This window comes from Podarcis tiliguerta (assembly GCF_965153285.1).
Source record: "Podarcis tiliguerta genome assembly, chromosome: 2".
Taxonomy (NCBI): Eukaryota; Metazoa; Chordata; class Lepidosauria; order Squamata; family Lacertidae; genus Podarcis; species Podarcis tiliguerta.
Genome location: NC_139535.1, coordinates 111979185 through 111994940, shown reverse-complemented (window position 1 = coordinate 111994940; position 15756 = coordinate 111979185). Strand labels below are relative to the sequence as shown.

General features: G+C 43.7%; 1 protein-coding gene and 1 long non-coding RNA gene across 4 annotated transcripts in view; one reads left to right on the top strand and one right to left on the bottom strand.

Moving 5' to 3' along the window:
* CSAD (cysteine sulfinic acid decarboxylase) overlaps positions 1-15756 on the top strand; it is a 742174-nt gene that overhangs the window by 442528 nt on the left and 283890 nt on the right. The gene's annotated exons all lie outside the window — the stretch shown is intronic.
* Positions 5810-15750, bottom strand: LOC310671722. 3 transcript variants are annotated; one of them, XR_014508109.1, is made up of 4 exons: positions 15581-15750; positions 12774-12940; positions 7841-8068; positions 5810-5911 (listed from the first exon to the last, which is right to left on the bottom strand). It is a non-coding gene; the product is annotated as an uncharacterized lncRNA (long non-coding RNA). The 3 variants fall into 3 exon arrangements; XR_014508110.1 differs by lacking the exon at positions 7841-8068 and having other exon boundaries at positions 15581-15748; XR_014508111.1 differs by lacking the exon at positions 5810-5911 and having other exon boundaries at positions 7826-8068; positions 15581-15748.

Below are 15756 nucleotides of genomic sequence, written 5' to 3'. Positions count from 1 at the left end.
ACACCTCCTCTCGCCAGGCCATACCTTCACTGGTTTTGTTCCACACCCACCTCAAGTGTTTTTGCCTGACTGGAATATGTCCTTGAACTCTGAGAATGCCTCCTGCTTGCCTGGTTTGAGTGATTTGTGTGTGTGCACATAGAAACCTCCAACCTTTGTGAAGCTGCAATAAGTTGACTGTATAAAAGACTCACAGTGGTGGTTGCCCCACCCACTTTCCCAGAGTATAGCTCCTCAGTGGGCCCCCCAGTATAGAATTGCACTTACACCGCAGAATATATTTCCAGAAAGTAGCATTCTCTTCTAATTATTTGTTTAAAACAAATAAGTTTATTTTACATTTTCTTGGACAATGAGCCCCCTCAGCAAGCAACTTCCTCCAGAAAGCACTCCCGCCTCAAACCCAAACCCACTTATTTTTGAAACTGAAGGCAGCAAGGATTGGAATTTATCCAAGGAACACATTTTGCCTTTGCAGAAGATGTGGACAAACACCATAGACAGGGCTGCTCACTATAGACAGGGCTGCTCAGATATGACCAGGCAAGTGCAGGAATTAGGATGCCATCTTCCAACACCACATCGTCCTGTTTATACAGACTTGTCTTCCGTGAGTACAGAAGCCGGAAACTTTATGGAGCTGGTGGGGCTTAAGACCACATGGATGTGCATAAGAAGGGTTTTAAATTAATGCAGAACAGCAAAGAAACTAAATACAAGCATTCCTATACCTCTAAATGGGAAAGGACTGAAGCTTACTGGTCAAGCATCTCTTCTGCATGTAGAAGGTCTCAGGTTCAACAACAACAACAACAACATATACCCTGCCCATCTGGCTGGGTTTCCCCAGCCACTCTCAGTGGCTCCCAACAAAATATTATTATTATTAATAATAGTAATAATAATAAAGCGATCAAACATTAAAAACTTCCCTAAACAGGACTGCCTTCAGATGTCTTCTAAAAGTCAGATAGTTGTTTATTTCCCTGACATCAGATGGGTGTTCCACAGGATGGGCGCCACTACCGAGAAGGCCCTGTGCCTGGTTCTCTGTAGCTTCACGTCTCGCAGTGAGGGAACCGCTAGAAGGCCCTTGGAGCCTAACCTCAGTGTCCGGGCAGAACAATGGGGGCAGAGACGCTCCTTCAGGTATACTGGACTGAGGCCATTTAGGGCTTTAAAGGTCAGCACCAACACTTTGAATAGTGCTTGGAAACGTACTGGGAGCCAATGTAGGTCTTTCAGGACTGGTGTTATGTGGTCTCGGCGGCCGCTCCCAGTCACCAGTCCAGCTGCTGCATTGTGGATTAGCAGCATCTGCAGGTGGGAAATGTCCGCTGTCTGAAACCCTGGAGAATCATGGCCAGTCGTTGTGAGCTGTACTGAGCTAGTTGCACTATAGAATTGGAAGGGACCTCAAGAGTCATTAATGCAGGACGCAGTGTGTCACAAGAAAGTCCCATTGGGCTCAGTGCAACTTTCTCCTAGGTAAGTGTCTATGGAATTTTGTTTAGTCATTTAGTCATGTCCGACTCTTCGTGACCCCATGGACCAGAGCACCCCAGACATTTCTGTCTTCCACTGCCTCCCGCAGTTTGGTCAAACTCATGCTGGTAGCTTCGAGAACACTGTCCAACCATCTTGTCCTCTGTCGTCCCCTTCTCCGTGTGCCCTCCATCTTTCCCAGCATCATGGTCTTTTCCAGGGAATCTTCTCTTCTCATGAGGTGGCCAAAGTATTGGAGCCTCAGCTTCAGGATCTGTCCTTCCAGTGAGCACTCAGGGCTGATTTCCTTCAGAATAGATAGGTTTGATCTTCTTGCAGTCCATGGGACTCTCAAGAGTCTCCTCCAGCACCAGAATTCAAAAGCATCAATTCTTCGGCGATCAGCCTTCTTTCTGGTCCAGCTCTCACTTCCATACATCACTACTGGGAAAACCATAGCTTTAACAATACGGACCTTTGTCGGCAAGGTGATTATGGGATAATTTAGGTAAAACGGACTTTGAATTTAATAACGTTTTAAACAATAATATAGCAAGTTAAATTTCATTAAGCAAGCTGGTTGAAAACAGCTTGATCTCTAACTATTTGTTGTTTAGTCATTTAGTTGTGTCCGACTCTTCGTGACCCCATGGACCAGAGCACGCCAGGCACTCCTGTCTATAACTCTAACTATAAGGGCACCTTTTTAAGGGCTGTGGCACATCCCAGATAGCACCAGGCCTCGGCCCCCTGCCCCCTACCCCATGCAGTAGCCGCAGCTCTTGTTTTCTCTGCGTAGGGAGGGAGGGTGGGGAAATCATTCTGCGGTTTAGGCAGTAGGATGCCGAAGTTGCGGTTTCAGGGGCCTCCTCTGCCAGAGGCTGCCTGTGCAACTGAAGCAAGTCTTCTTTCCTTCTCACTTGCCATCCCACCCTCAGCACTTTTGCTGTTGCCCTGCTTTGATGAATAACTTTTGGGGGCTTCCCCCATCCCTTGAGCGAGGGTGGAGGAAGTAAAGTGAGAGAGGGAGTAAACATTCAGAGTCTGCCCCCTTTAGCATTTTCTCCCCAGTGTCGATAAACTGTCAGCTGAGAGAGGCAGGGGAAATCCTGCTAGACCACAGGCGGAGGCGGGCCTCCAAATCTGTGCTCTCTTTTGTTGTAAACAAAATCTGCCCTTTTCCCCTTCTGGGGTATCCAACAGCCCATATAGAGTCCTTACGTAGGCTCCCTATTGGTAGGAGAAAATAACAGAGGCCAACCAGAGAATATTGAGAAGCAAAGCAGCTAGTAAGCCTGGTCTTTATTGATCTGTTGCAACAGGGTGCTCCCCTCACACTCAGGAAAGGAGGAGGAACCCAGAAAAATGGCGCGCAAGGCCTTATATAGACATTTTGAAATTGCCACTCTGTAGATCAAGACCGGGACGCGGGTGGCGCTGTGGGTAAAACCTCAGCGCCTAGGACTTGCCGATCGTCAGGTCGGCGGTTCAAATCCCCGCAGTGGGGTGCGCTCCCATTGCTCAGTCCCAGTGCCTGCCAACCTAGCAGTTCGAAAGCACCCCCAGGTGCAAGTAGATAAATAGGGACCGCTTACCAGCGGAAAGGTAAACGGCGTTCCGTGTGCGGCTCTGGCTCGCCAGAGCAGCTTCGTCACGCTGGCCACATGACCCGGAAGTGTCTCCGGACAGCGCTGGCCCCCAGCCTCTTAAGTGAGATAGATGGGCGCACAACCCTAGAGTCGGACACGACTGGCCTGTACGGGCAGGGGTACCTTTACCTTTACCTTAGATCAAGACCACCCGCAGAAACATCATACCTACATCACAGAAAAGGCGGTCTAAAACAGAAATTTGAACGTTGTTTTTCTCCTGTCGTTGTTTATCTCCTGTCTGGCAGGTTACTTGATTGGATACCCTGCTTACTTGATTGGATACCCTGGGGAGCCTGGCCAGTCTTTTGTAATGATAAATACTTAGCAATGATAAATATTTAGTTCCTGAGTCAGGTCACAGGCTCACCCTGTTCAAACACAGACATACCCTTAAGATAGGTTTGTGAAGGAAAAGACAATGGGGAGGCTTTTCCATTTTCCTTGACCTTGCAGAGAAAACATTTGGTCAGTTTGGGACAGTTTGGGAATCAAAAATGGTTCCAGGTCGGTCTTCCTGTGCTGATCTATGTACATGCTTGGTTGGTACACTTTTGTACATTTAACATATATCTAAGACCTCAAAATTCCTATCACACTTTCTACAGCAGAAGAGCCCCAGGCACAATGAACAGGCAGAGGAGCGATACAGACCAGTGTCACTAGGTTGGTTATGTGGTGTCCTACATTACCAAGGACAGTCCTCTCTTTGTGGGGGCCGCTGTCAGGGGACATATCGTCCTCTAATGGAAGGTGTCATCTCTTGGAAGGACTGGCTGGTACAAGCCCAGGGAGATGCAAGGAGGAGACCTTGATGTTACCCATCAGCAGTTAGCAGCTCCTGGACCAGCTGAGCGAGAAATCTAAGGATGGGGGGAAGAGATTTGATTCAGTTTGCATTTAAAGGCAAGCCTTCTCAATCTGCACTTCCGGTAACAACACACGATACAAAATACGGCCACTCCTCTAAAATTGGTACTTTTCTGAATTATGCAATGAGGTTCTCCAACCAAATGATGGTGTATGAAAACACATATTCTAGGGCAGGGTTTTTCTAAACCTTGGTCTCCAGCTGTTCCTGGACTACAACTCCCTTCATCTGGGACAACCACTGGCCCTGCTAGCTAGGGATGATGGGAGTTGTAGTCCAACAACAGACTGGAGAACCAAATTTGGGGAACCCTGTACTAGGGAAAGGTGTGTTTATAAATGCACATATTACTGAAAGTAGGGTACAAAAATCCATTATATTGTTTAACGGTCCTGAAATGGGAGAATTCCCATTGATGTCCCCACGAGCATTATATTTTGGTGCCTGGCCCAAACTAAAACCAAAACAAACGTCTGTATTTCCCCCCCCCCCCAGCCCCTCCAAATGTCAATGCGTATTAGATGACGCATGTGAAGTTTTGTTTTGGTATTTGCTGTGTGTCGCAATTCTTTCCAGCAGTTCTTTGACACTAACCGTCCAAGTCCATACATGCCTAACCAGAAGCAAGTCCTCTTGAGTTCAATGGGAATTTCTCCCAAGTAGGTGTGTGTAGGATTGCAACATGAGCGCTCCTTATCAAAAAGATGTTATCGTTGTTTCAACTACTGTCAAATCTCTGAGGGCCAAAGCAAGGCGAGACACATGAGATCCATGATAAGTTCTCCCAACATTTCAATTTTTTACCTAAAAGCTGGTTCATAGTTTTCTGGATTTTACTGGAGCGGCAGCACTGGGGAGGGAGAAGCAATTGAGCCTTTCTCACATGTTATTTTCCTGATATAATCCCCTTCCTTTCCCCACAACAGTTACTATTAGGGGAGGGAGGGAGTACAAGCATAATGCAAGTACAGTGGTACTTCAGGTTACATACGCTTCAGGTTACATTCCGCTAACCCAGAAATAGTGCTTCAGGTTAAGAATTTTGCTTCAGGATGAGAACAGAAATCATGCTCTGGCGGCACGGCGACAGCAGGAGGCCCCATTAACTAAAGTGGTGCTTCAGGTTAAGAACAGTTTCAGGTTAAGAACAGACCTCCGGAACGAATTAAGTACTTAACCCGAGGTACCACTGTACTTGTGTGTTTTCCTATTCCCTTTTGTTTCACCCTACTTTTCAACTTTTTAAAATACTAGATTTTTGTTTTTGTTCGGAATAAATTGCATGATTCATTTCTGCCAGTTCCTTAATTGAAATTCCACTAGTCATCTTGGTCAGAAAAAAGAAAGTTGAGCTGTAGTAAAATCATGTTTTGTTTGTTCTTGGTTTGGTCACTCAGTTTTCCATAAGAGAGGAAAATATCTTTTGACTTCTGCCAAGGTTTCAGAGTTATTGACTGTGCAAGTGCCATCTTCACTTATTTTCAAAGGGATTTTAAAATTATTATTATTTCTCGTATTTGGCATGCCAGTATTTGATCACCATGCTTAACTGTTTTCAAGTGTTTTAACTTCACGATATTTATGTTCTTGTAAATCTCTTTTGATTTTGAATAATACATTTGTATTTAATTATTTCTGCTTACTGTTATTTAATTCTACCCAATGATTGTTTCATTTCTGTTTTAATTCCATTGCTGTCTTTCTTTCTTTCTTTTCTGGAAAAACTCAAAAGATATAATTTGCACTCTTAAGTATACTTTGCTGGCTTCCCACAGTTTTGCCATATATATTTCCTGTATATTACCATTTCTGAAAAGGAGTTGTAGTTTTTGTTCATAACTGCGTTGGAGTTCTTTGTCTTGTAACAGAGTCTCATTCCTTTGCCAAGTTTTCTCCCTGACGAAATCTAACTCCCACAGAAAAGATTACAAATTATAGTTGGCATATATCATGCTTTTTGTGCCACAAACCTTAATTTGTTCAACAATACTATCAGAAACCATACATTTTTGGGTGGGTGGGGTGGAGAGAAGGTATCATTTCTGCCATTGGGACGCTGATATCTCTAAATGCATTGTTGGCAATAATAATACTTGCTTAACTTTTCTATAGGCTTATCACGTGTTTAAAATGTTTTCTAGTTTTCTAGCCCCAGCAAGGAAATCTAGCGTTATCTAGCCTCAGCCAAGGATGATGGGAGTTGTAGTCCAGCCAGGCGACTGGAGGGCTACAGGTTTCCCACCCCTCATATAACATACGACTACAAAAGTTGAGGCTGCTGAACAGACTCTTGGGCTGGGGTGTTTTGTTGGGGGAGGTTGTTGCTGGGTTTGTTTGTTTGTATCTTGGTTTGCTTGTTTTTTTTTTATATCTTTATTTTAGATCTTGTTGTGATTTATTTGGAAATTGTTCAGCTTGGTTGTGCATTTGTTAATGTTTTATTTATTGTTTATGACTACTTTTGCTATGTTGTAGTTGTGGTTTTTTTCCATGTTGTAAGCCACTTTGGGGATGCGGGTGGCGGTGTGGGTTAAACCACAGAGCCTAGGACTTGCCGATCAGAAGGTCGGCTGTTTGAATCCCCGTGACAGGGTGAGCTGCCGTTGCTCGGTCCCTGCTCCTGCCAACCTATCAGTTCGAAAGCACCTCAAAGTGCAAATAGATAAATAGGTACCTCTCCAGCGGGAAGGTAAACGGCGTTTCCGTGTGCTGCTCTGGTTCGCCAGAAGTGGCTTAGTCATGCTGGCCACATGACCTGGAAGCTGTACGCCGGCTCCATTGGCCTGTAGAGTGAGATGAGTGCCACAACCCCAGAGTTGTCTGCGACTGGACCTAATTGGTCAGGGGTCTCTTTACCTTTACCTTTAAGCCACTTTGAGCATGCTTTGACCTGTGGAAAGGCGGCATACAAATAAAATCCATTATGGATGGATGGATTTATCCCTAATGTAAAATATCTTTGTCCTCTATTTGAGATTTCAGAAGTTCTGTTTTCATTCACTCTGATCAATTTTTGAAAATCATCCCATCTAGATTTTCTGCACTTAGTAACTACATGTGAGAAGTCTATGATACTCTGGTTAAACATCTGCTTCGTTATACTCTACTGAATGAATTGTAAGTATCTGACTACCTTTTCTTCTCTGTAAGAGGATGCATCTCTGCTCAAAATTTCGTTTTGCAAGCTTTCTTTTTTTTTTTTTTTTTGCATAGGCAGTAACCCCTTTCATTTCTTAATTTCTGTGTGCTAATAAAACTAGGCCCAACTTGTTATTTATCACAACTTCACTGCATCAGCATATACCAAACTTCACCCTGACCCCATAATCCCATCATTCATTCCTTTTCATGTTGATACCCTTCATATTCTGGGACGCTGGTGGCGGTGTGGGTTAAATCACAGAGCCTAGGACTTGCCGATCAGAAGGTTGGCGGTTCGAATCCCCGCGATGGGGTGAGCTCCCGTTGCTCGGTCCCAGCTCCGGCCAACCTAGCCGTTCGAAAGCACGTCAAAGTGCAAGTAGATAAATAGGTACCGCTCCCGCAGGAAGGTAAACAGCGTTTCCGTGCGCTGCTCTGGTTCGCCAGAAGCGGCTTAGTCATGCTGGCCACATGACCCAGAAGCTGTACGCCAGCTCCCTCGGCCAATAAAGCAAGATGAGTGCCGCAACCCCAGAGTCATCCATGACTGGACCTAACGGTCAGGGGTCCCTTTACCTTTACCCTTCGTATTACATCTATATGATTTTCTCACCAAACTTCAATATATGCAAGTTACGAATAGTCATAAGAGAAATGTCGCAAATAGCCTTGGCTTTCCTGTGTTAATATTTACGGTTTTGAATGCAGCCAGGATGTCTGTGTCCACCCACGGATGCTGATCTTTCTCGGTTGGGCTTCCTCTTATGGCACCTTTACCCCATCAGGGAGGAAGCAGCAGCAGTAAGCAGGGCGGGGTGGCGGAATCTAGATCAGGACCATCTAGGGTGAAGGATGACAGCCGCCCTTCATCCACTCCATGGTCCGGATCCAGTCCCTGCCTATAGGGTTCCTATTTAGGGAACTAAAACCAAGAATGCAAGAGGTCAGTCACATGCTTAAATGCCACATCTAGTTTCCACACCATACAAATCCAACACACTTTTAAACCACCGCATGGCTTCACTTCTCAGGAATCTTGGGGGAAGTCATGTGTATTGAACGTGCTTTAAATGTATGTTGTGGTTCTGCCCTAAGTTAACCCTGTTGTGCTTTTGGAGCAGACTTGTGCAAACTGTGAACCCACCAAGCGGAATGTAAGCAAATCAGTCTTTTAAGCTTAAGCCAAGAAATAGTATTCTCTATGAAACTGAATATCAATATATGCATCAAGGTTTTGAGATTAGACCACTGAAGAAGCCTGGAAAACTACCTTGGGAGTGTGCTACCTGCAAGCCCCAGTAAAAGGGCCCCATCGGGCATGAACAGTGGCCTCTTGATTATTTGGACTGCCAGGGCGAAACAGGTGCAAAACGCTGGCACCCTGTCTACATTAACATCCATCTACAACGTCACTAGCATCTCTTGGTATTGTGAACAACATCAAACTGCCAGTCAGTCAGTCAGTTTTATTGCACATAGCCAAAGGCTGCCACAATGTACACAGAATCATTCAACAATTAAAAGAAAATATATTGGATTGATACAAAAGACTTAAAACATTCATATTATCAAAACATTACGTACTCTAAACAGAGCTATAAAAGTACCCCAATATACAAATCAAGACATTAAACAATAAAATCCATAAGCTAAAATCATCACATGGCCACTAATATATCAAAAAACACCCTGTCTTCAACTTCATTAACATCCATCTACAACGTCACTAGCATCTCTTGGTATTGTGAACAACATCGAACTTACCTTTTGTTGGTATCTTCATGAACTTACATAAAAAGATAAAGAAAACAAAAGACTGAGTTAAGCACTTGAAAAATCCATTGAAATTGGACTTCCGGGTTAGGGCCTCCAGGCAATGGCGGATTTCCTCTAATCTAGAGGAATCCGCTCCGCGAAAACTAGGGTCTGACCGCCACGGCGAGGCGGAGACCCATTAAAAACCACAGGCGGGAGAAGCCTGTGGGCTTGGGAGATGGCTGGCACCTTTTGCGCTCCCCTACTTGTGGGGAAACCCGGTTTCGGGGATCCGGAACAACGTGAGGTGAGCGGCGCGGTGCTTCGAATCGATCGCTTTTTTCGTGGAGCGAAGCCGCATTGCTGTTGCTGGAGAGCGCTGACTTTTTCCTGTGGACAATTGGACTTTAAACAACTACTTGTAAGTAGAATGGAAAATTGGATTTTTAAACATCGTAATTCGGCACTGAAACGGCAAGGTTCTAAACAGGAAGTCCGCCTTCCGTTTTGTAAATAGATCAAAGCAAAGACGTCGCAAGCTAAAGTCTGGGAAAAGCCTCTTGTAAAGGATTAAATTTTCACCATTTAAAATATTAAACCCCCCTTGGAAGCAGGAGAAGAGAGGGAATTCTTTTTGGACTGTTTAAGCCTGCAGGAGAGAGAGTAAGGAGAGAGAAATTTCCACTGTTTTGAACCTGGGACCGGGCTGTCAGTAAGTCTGGGAAAACTCATTGACTGCGAATAGAACATATGCTGATAGATAGCTAAATAAGAAATATACATTGTTTCCACTGCTTTCCTCTGCATTTAAAAAGGAGAAAAAAGTAACTGAAAATTGAGAATTAACTTTGTTATTGGATTTGGGTCTAAAAGGACAGATACAAATAGAAATTGTTTCCTCTAGAGGGAGCCTTTGAAACTGTTGCATGAGTGAAGGAATTTTCCATAGAATCAAGGACTGTGAGAAATAAAAGTGACCTTGGTCAAGAATGTCAAAACAAGAAGCCCTAGTGAATGCTTTTTGCAAGATAAGCGCCCTACTGGAACAACTTCATGAGAAGACTGATGTGACGGCTAATAAAATTGACAATTTGGGACAAAAAACAACTGATTTTGGACAAAAAGTGAACATTTATACAGAAAATATTTGGGTATTGACTCAGGAACCCGTTTCGAAATGGCAAGCTGTGGAGAAGACGATGGAAAAAACTGTTTCTGAATCTCAAGTAATACAAGTGGAGGTCTCGTCTTCACAGAGACAATTTGATGGATATAAGCTGATGCCATGCGTGATTGATTTTGAAAGTCAGATCTGGAGAGACGATGCCCTGCTTGGATGGGAGAAGGAAAGTTGCACAGACTCCCCTATGAAGGGATGCTCTGGATTTTGTGATTCGGATCTGGGCCAGGGGAGATTAGAGTTGTGGAGGCCTTTAGCCTCGAAGGGACTTTGGAGCATGCCCTGAAACATCTTTTGGACTTTAGTTTTGACTGTGGAGTATGGGCTGACTCTCCGACAAGGAATAAAGGAACTGTCAAGATGGAAGTAAAGTGTAAGCATAAATTTGAAGAAGACCTGCAGATGGGACATGGAGAAGAGTTAAGAGCCTCGGATAGAAGATCACCAGGCTGATGGGCAATGTAGAGCTGATAGAAAGGACTGACAGAATTCGAGACCAGGGAGAAGAGACGGTGGAAGAAGTTTGGAAAAAAATCTATTTAGAGAAATATTGTAAAATTAATGAATGTTAGGAAATGTTGGAATGAAATTACATGACTTTAGTAGAAATATTATAAGGAGTTAAGTATAAATAAATTTTAAGGTTTTGATGATAAGATAAGGTAAAAATAAATTAAGATAACTAAAAGATAGAAAGCAGTGAAAGACGGAAAGGATTTGCTGATATAATTAACAACTGGAATACAAAAATGGGAGGTGTGAGGAGGTCAAGGAAATAAGTTAATGAAAGATAAGGATTTTGATGTATTGTTTTTTTTATGTATTGGTTTTTTTTCTTGTGTTTTGATGTACTGTGGGGTTTTTTGCTTTTTTTCTGTGTAACTTTTTATTCTTTTTTTTCTCTTCACTTTTCTTTTTGTTTTTCTTTTTTGTGTAACTTTTAAACTTCTAATAAATATTATTTTAAAAAAAGAAAAGAAAAATCCATTGAAATCAGACATTATAAGTTCATCTTAGGTTGGGTAGTTCGCAAGTCTCTGTGGCTTTGCATAAGCTTGTGTATTTTTTCTCAGATTGATAAAGAATACATTATCATTTTGGCAAGTATTGTGTGTATATTTGTTATGTACTGAAGTTCTCACCCTGGGCCAGCAGGGGGATACTGTAGATAGTTATGCAAATGAAGGATCGAAAGTGACGTTCAGTGATTGGATAGTTTTAGAAAATTGTTACAGTTACATTGTACTGGAGCTCTATATAAGCAAGCTGACTGAACCCTTCAGTTCAGTTCTGTTCTGGCCTGTGAATAAATAAGAGCTGTTTGAAGAATCGCTGTGTCTTCTGATATGTTCACCCACAACTTAACAATATTAGTCGCCAACGTGTTGCACTAGCTATTTATGGCATCCCACCCAGGCCTTGCAAAACTGGAGCTGGGTGGGGAATCTCAGGCCCAGGGATCAAATGTAGCTACCTAGAACTCTCTGTTTGGCCCCATGACTCTTTGCCCCAACCCCCAGTCTCGACCGCAGTCCTTTTGCCTGGCCAGAATGTGCCCTTAAAGTGAAATAATACTTGAGGATAGAGAGAGAGAGAGAGAGAGAGAGAGAGAGAGAGTGTCCCTAGAAACTGCTGCCTTCTGCATGGATGGAACGGAATGCTGTCCTGTCACATTGTTCATTGTAAACCCTCAAAGTGTCCCTATTTTCCAGGGACAGTCCCAGATTTGCAGAAGCCATCCCTGATCCTGGAATGTCTTGCTTTTCTCCTATTTTCATCGGAGAAATGTTGGAGGGTATGGAGTTATGTGACCCCCCCCCCCAAGCCAAGGAGATAAGTAACTATACAACCTTTAGAAGACATCTGAAGGTAGCCCTGTATAAGGAAGTTTTTAAATGTTTAATGATTTGTTATTTTTTTTATATGTTGGAAGCTGCCCAGAGTTAAATGGGTGGGGGTATAAATAATAAAATTTTGATGAAGATGATGGAATAGGATGTCCCTGTTTTCATCGGAGAAATGTTGGAGGGTATGCCATTGCCCTGCCCATTTTGGCATCTGGCTGTACCCACCTGAAATATACTGGGAGTCGAGAGTGGATTTCATGCTCTTTATTCAGCTCATAGTGGTGAGGAGGAATGGAAGTTCCCCCAGAATGCCTGCTTTGTATACATTATTCACACAATGGGCCCCACGTGATTGGCTAATTCCAGGATTCTCCTGTAGGCCAATCAGGTTGCGGGTTCACTTCCACCTGGAGCTGGATTGGGTGGCTCCTGTGGACCAATCAGACTGCTGCATTCTGAATCCTATTATTCTAGGACCAATCAGACTGCTGCATTCTGAATCTTATTGTTCTAGGACCAATCAGACTGCTGCATTCTGAATCCTATTGTTCTAGGACCAATCAGACTGCTGCATTTTGGATCCTATTCAGCTCAGTACATAACACCACCCTTGCTAAATTGCTTGTGTTTTTGCTTCCTGCCTGGGACTGCCAAAAGCATGAGGATTGTCAAGCATGTCCATTGGGCATGGAGCATGCAAGCCAAGGTGGCTGAAGCTGCCACCGCTGGTGTTAAATTTCCACCTCCGGTGTTTATATGTGTGTCATTTAGTGGCAGTGAGAGTAACCAAATTCATTGCGTTCCCAGGCCTGAATAAACCTCCTACACTTGCCACTTCCTCTTGCCTTATGCCAGCCTGCCGTAAGTCAGAGGCTGAGAGCACTCTAGGAATGACGGTGGCAGGCTCAAAGAGGTGGGTGGACTCTTCAGGGTTGGTCATAGTGAAAGTCTCAGTTTGACGCAGGTGGCGGCTTCCAGCAAGCAGCCTGGCAGAGCCTGTTAGGAGATCAGTCTGAAAGAGAGGGGAATGCCAAAGTGACAAAGATAGGCATGGCTTTGGTTTAAATCAAAACTGGCAATCCAAATGAAGGGCTCCATTTTATCCAAGTTATTTAAAACTTTTTAAAAATAATATTTTTAATTAAATTTTCTAATTTTACATTTCGAATTATTATACCATACATTCACGGACTTCCCTCCCTCCCCTTCTAAGCTTCTTTTACCTTATTCACCGTTCCTGCATATTTTAATATATCCATCTAATTTAATGTTCCTTTCTTACATCAGTTCAAAATATGTTATACTGTTGAATTACTTTAATACTGCCAGCGTTTTTAACTGTGTGCAATTACCGTATTTTTCACTCTATAAGATGCACCAGACCACAAGACGCACCTAGTTTTTGGAGGAGGAAAACAAGGAAAAAAATATTCTGAATCTCAGAAGCCAGAACAGCAAGAGGGATCACTGCGCAGTGAAAGCAGCGATCCCTCTTGCTGTTCTGGCTTCTGGGATAGCTGCGCAGCCTGCATTCGCTCCATAAGACGCACACACATTTCCCCTTACTTTTTAGGAGGGAAAAAGTGAGTCTTATAGAGCAAAAAATACGGTACTTTCAATATACTTGACAAAAAATTTCCACTCCCCTGTTCTTCTTGTTCTCTTATTCTACTTGTTAGACTTGCTAATTCTGCATATTCTATCATCTTAAGTTGCCAATCTTCCTTACTGGGGACCTCCCTCATTTTTGGGCTAACAAGATCCGAGCCGCTGTTGTTGCGTACTTGAATAAGTTCTTCTGACTCCTGGGAACCTCAGTCTGAACAATTCCTAACAGAAATGCCTTGGTTTTTTGGGGGGAAGTTGTTTCACACAATTTTTTTCATCTCAATTTATATCATTTCCCAAGATACTTTAACTTTTTTGCATGACCACCACATATGGAAAAAAGTTCCTTCTGCTTCTTTGCCTTTCCAACATAAGTCCAATTCCACCTTACGTATCTTAACCAATCTACTTGGAGTTAAATACAATCTATGGATCATTTTCATGTAATTCTCTTTCAAGTGTATAGCATGCAGTCCCCTCTTGCAGCTGCTATTTACATTTGAAAAACTAGACATGCAGATCATATTCACAGTTAGTGTCATGACACTGCGAGGTTCATCTACCGTTTCGAAAAAATGCTTCATTTGTTCATACTAAAAATAAAACATTACTCACGTGCTGCCACCCAGAAACAAGAATTCTTTACTTCCCATTGTTTAGCAATGATGACTAAACATCATCATCATCACACAGGGTATAGGGACCCTTTAAGTTCATGACAGACTTCTGCTGTATCTGATAGTGCACATCCAATGTCTTATTCTCCATAGCAAGACAAGTACCGTATTTTTCGCTCTATAAGACACACTTTTTCCCTCCTAAAAAGTAAGGGGAAATGTGTGTGCGTCTTATGGAGCGAATGCAGGCTGTGCAGCTATCCCAGAAGCCACAACCGCGAGAGGGATTGCTGCATACGGCTCTGTCCCTTCCCCCACCTCCCGGAAAAGCCCCCAAGAGCAGCACACATGCTCCGTGTGGCTCTTTAAAGGGAGTGCGGCTTTGGGGGCTTTTCCCCGAGGAGGGAGAAGGGCAGCCCGTCCATGCGGCTCGTGAAAGGGAGCGCTGAGCAGAATATTTTTTTTCTTGCATTCCCCCTCTAAAAACTAGGTGCGACTTATGGTCAGGTGCGTCTTATGGGGCCAAAATATGGTAATATATAATACCCTATTTACTTGTCTAAAGAAAAAGGAAGATACTGTACTAAACTATCTAACCACCTGCATGCTTTCTTGGGCCACATCCTGAGCCCACGATGGAGGGAGGGGCTTATGATGTTGACGCCCCAGTGGACAGTGAGAGTGGTTTAGTTTGCAGAATTAATTTGGGAGAGTGTCTGCACCGCTCACCTTTTGGCATCAATTTCCACCATTTCCATCCTTTCACAGCCTCATCTACGTTACCTCTGGCGACCTCTCCACCATTATTATTTTTTTGACAAGCTGGTTTTCCTTTTGACTTTTTATTTCTTACGGTCACTTATTCTTTGAATTCCATTCCCACCCTTGGAGATGTTGTAAGTGCAAACCTACACAGCTGTGTAGCTACGCACAACAGCACATACTGGTTTGTAGTCACTTTTCTAATTCCATTTTTAAAATTTCAATATCTAGCGCAAGTAACCATGGACTCACTGCCACATGGCAAGGTATGACATGGCACCACCTTCAGAAGGTAGAACGGGGAAATTATTACTTATTAAATTTGTATACCGCCCAATAGGTAGGTAAAGGTAAAGGACCCCTGGATGGTTTAGTCCAGTCAAAGACGACTATGGGGTTGTGATGCTCATCTCGTTTTCAGGCCGAGGGAGCTGGCATTTGTCCACAGACAGCTTTCCAGGTCATGTGGCCAGCATGGCTAAACCGCTTCTGGCACAACAGAACACTGTGACGGAAGCCAGAGCGCACGGAAACGCCGTTTACCTTCCCGCCGCAGCAGTACCTATTTATCTACTTGCACTGGTGTGCTTTCAAACTGCTAGGTTGGCAGGAGCTGGGACAGAACAACAGGAGCTCACCCCATTGTGGGGATTCGAACCGCTGACCTTCTGATCGGCAAGCCCAATACCCGCAAACGGCTCCATATGTCACCACTGATTCCACTATATACCAAACTGCTCCATTCCTCCCACTGCAAAATAATGTACTGTACAGGAAGCAAACCAAGGAAATGCACATGTGTCAAGCAAAATGTCAAGGGTGTCTCTGAGAGAAAGCCCTT